The sequence below is a fragment of the Poecilia formosa genome, unplaced genomic scaffold (genome assembly GCF_000485575.1).
Source record: "Poecilia formosa unplaced genomic scaffold, Poecilia_formosa-5.1.2 Scaffold343, whole genome shotgun sequence".
NCBI classification, from domain to species: Eukaryota; Metazoa; Chordata; class Actinopteri; order Cyprinodontiformes; family Poeciliidae; genus Poecilia; species Poecilia formosa.
This window is the reverse complement of record NW_006800282.1, coordinates 162,159-165,799: the sequence shown is the minus strand read 5'-3', so window position 1 is coordinate 165,799 and position 3,641 is coordinate 162,159. Positions and strand designations below refer to the sequence as shown.

The following is a 3,641-nucleotide window of genomic DNA, read 5'->3' as shown; positions in this document are numbered from 1 at the left end:
CACACACACACACACACACACACACACACACACACACACACACACACACCTGCTCATACACCCACACACACAAGTACACACACACATTTAGGCCTGCAGCAAACAGGTTTTTACCAAACTCAAATCATTTGGAGATCTGGACATTATTAGTTCTAATTTTCAGGCTTTGGGTGAACCTTATAGCAAAACAAAATTTTATTTTCATGACAATTTTTTTTTTTTTTATCTGACAAAGATGTAATTTTTCAAAATTACATGACTGATGTGCAAATATACACATCAATGATTGTCATACACATGATTTGATGGTTTCCATCTCTATCTTAGAAACACCACAAAAAAATCTATATTCAGTGCAAACATTTTCCGGATATTTTATCAATATTTTGAAGAAGTTTAAGTAATTCAAACATAAAATCTCCTCATAGACTAGTCTTTTCATTTAGTAACCTTGATCCATTTCAGACTTGATATTAGTTTAAGTTAACGGTGCTTCATGACACAAGTATAGATTATTAATACCACATATATGGGTTGGTATGTCAGGAACTCTTGGGCCACTAGTCCTCCACAGTGCAGCCCTGCTAGGCCACAACAAGATGTGACTTCCATATTGGGGTATAAATCATTTTTGTTTAACTGTAATATCCCCATCACATAATTATATCCGTCTTGTTTTTAAGTAGTGGATAAAGAACCAGCCATGTACAAATTGTCTATACTCACATACCATAGCAGGGTCATTGGTGGGATATTGCCTATCTTCACATTTATCACGTCAACAATCACAGTTAACTGGCATGGCCAAAAATTCCCAGGACCGTTTTGGTTCCAGTTTAGCTCCCTCTAATCCTAACTGTCCAACTGCAGTTTCCATTTTTTGTTACTTGATAATTATCTGTTTTACACTGGAAAAAAAATTAGTCAAACCAACTTATTACCGATTGAATTGCTTCAATTGGTAACAAGTAATTCAATTATGAACCTGACAAATTTAAGCCAGTCTTACTCAGATCATTTAGTTTACTTTAAATAAAGAAGTGAACTAATAAAGGATCTTTTGGCTCAGGTGGCCTTTATTTGAGAGTAGTTAGAGTGGAAAGTGAGTAATGACAGAGGGGGAAGACATGCAGCTAAAGTCATCAGGCTGGAATCGAACCTGTGACGCCACATTGAGGACTCATGTCTCCTTATGTGAGTTCAGTAAGGATCTGTCCCTGGCGAAGGCTGTGTCATGAAGCTTCATCAGCTTCACAAAATGTAATTGTTTTGTAAAGTCAAAGCAAAAAGTTCATTTAAGTTACAATTTGTAACTTTTAAGTTAATTCAACACAAAAAAGTAAGTTGTCATCACTAAGCCAAAAGAATTAAGTGAGATTAGCATTAATAAATCCATGGCATGAACTACAGTCTAAATAATTTTTTTAGAGTGTATGTTATATGATGTCGTCCATTTTACCAATACAGTTAAAGTGATGGATAGTTGATCTAGTTTGTGTTATGTTTTAGGATTTAGGAACATGATGTGCTGCAGAATCTCCACAGGATGAAACAGCCGACGTGCTGCTTTCTGATTTACAGTAAAGAAGCTCAGTGCTCTGCTCTGAGAGGACACTGTCTCTGTCTCTGTGTTTTTATTCAAGGAAGCAATTCACAAAGAGAAGAATGAATCAAAATATATGGCTTTTAATATAAAAGCCTGTCATCCCTCTGGTGTGTGTTATTAGGTTTGTGGAGGCGAGTGGAGCTGCTGGGGTTCACAGGGTGAGCACCTGTACTGCTGGCCGCCAGCACTACACTTATATAATAAAAAACCTTTTCTGGGAATTTGTTTGAAGAATTTTGAAATGTTTCAGGGTGTGTGTGGAGTGCAGAAACTTTTCGTTTGATTATTCTCATTGTGGGTAATCTCTTTACCTCCAGGGGTGAGCTGCTGCACCTGAACCTCTCCATCCAGGGCTGCTGCAATCGCTCTATGGCCCATACATCTAATCCCATCATGCCTCAGAAGGACTTGGCCTCTCCTCTACTGCTCTCGTCTATATAATATCTTCTTCTTCTGCACTGCTAAAAAAACAGGGGAGAAAAGCAGAGCAGTGTAGACATATTTTAATTCAGTGACCCATCTGTCCTGCCATAACTCTGTAGAGGACTCAGCACCAGACTCCAGACACAGTCTCTGTGGTCAGCATACAGGGACACTTTGCACTTTACTTTCTAGAATTTTACCCAAAGCGACTCAACACTGTCAGAAACAAATGGTAGAGATTATGAAGAATTTTAGGTTCTTTTCACACCTGACAGTCCTAGACTTTGTTTGTTTTAGGGACCAAAATTGAAACATTAGTTCCATTTTTAGCTGGATAGCATTAGGGTTGCACTTTCACATGGCACTGTGTAAAACCTGCTCTGCCTCTTGCCTATGGAGGCGCTGCACCAAGAACTACTGAAAGAAAATGACAAAAACCTTTCTAAAGCATTTCCCTCACTAAGGTGAGGTACGTACACACAGACACAATAGAAATGTGCTTTGTTATGCTTTTATTTTGAATACTAATTTACTTTTTCTTTGAGGTCAACTTCCCGAGAGCTAGATTCATGGAATGCACACGTGATGGCAGCTAGGCCAGACTTTCTTAATGATCCATCTTATGGGGCAGACCACCGGGTGCAGCTGCAGGTTAAAGTGGTTTTTGCTTTTTGTTTATTGTTTTGTATATTATCTGTATAGGTTGGTAGTCAGGTATGTGTGTGTGTCTCTGTGTTAAATATTTTTTTCTCAGTAATTTGTACAGATTTATTTGAAACCAGTGGTGGGAAGTAACGAAGTACAAGTACTTCGTTACTGTACTTAAGTACATTTTTCGTGTATCTGTACTTTACTTAAGTAGATTTAATAATGGATACTTTCTACTTTTACTCCACTACATTTTACAGTAAGTATCTGTACTTTCTACTTCACTACATTTCTACTAAACTGTCCCGTTACTCGTTACATCCAAGTCGCGTTGCGCTTTTTGTCCGTTAAAATGTGAAATTCAGGGACTTAAGGTGGCGCCGTAAAATCCAAGCAATAACGTGACTTAGTGTCTGTTGTCACCCATCGCCTCCACCTTTACTCGCACGCGGAGCTCCAGGCATGCGCAGTGGTTTCCTCTGAACGGGAGAAGATGTCTGTCTAATCGTCAGTAATATAATAGCGCTGCATAAACCATAATATATGGAGACATGTAAAATCAGCAGCGCTTTGCTTTCACAGATGGTGGGAACTTTGTCCAACCTTTAGCGTCACTTGGAAGGAAAGCTTAAAGCAGGGGTCTCAAACTCCAGTCCTCGAGGGCCACTGTCCTGCAACTTTTAGATGTGCCTCTGATGCGCCACACCTGAATAGAATAATTAGGTCATTAGCAAGGCTCTGGAGAACCGATCTACACAGGGAGGAGGTAATTAAGCCATTTCCTTCCAGTATTTTGTACCTGTGCCACATCTAAAAACTGCAGGACAGCGGCCCTCGAGGACTGGAGTTTGAGACCCCTGATTTACAGCATTGCGCCCTTCCTGTTTTTAAGTTTTACTTTGAGCCAAGGCCCAAACGCGTTCTAGAACTCGCCCAGTTAAACTTATTGATGTTTTCCAATTGG

At 39.4% G+C, this 3,641-nt stretch overlaps 1 long non-coding RNA gene across 1 annotated transcript in view; it reads right to left on the bottom strand.

Annotated features, from left to right (window-relative positions):
- Window positions 1-1,766: 1,766 nt before the first annotated feature.
- LOC107833200 (uncharacterized) overlaps window positions 1,767-3,641 on the bottom strand; it is a 2,467-nt gene continuing 592 nt past the window's right edge. Inside the window, exon 3 of the long non-coding RNA XR_001658909.1 lies at window positions 1,767-1,777. This is a non-coding gene — a long non-coding RNA (uncharacterized LOC107833200). The remainder of the gene's footprint in view (window positions 1,778-3,641) is intronic.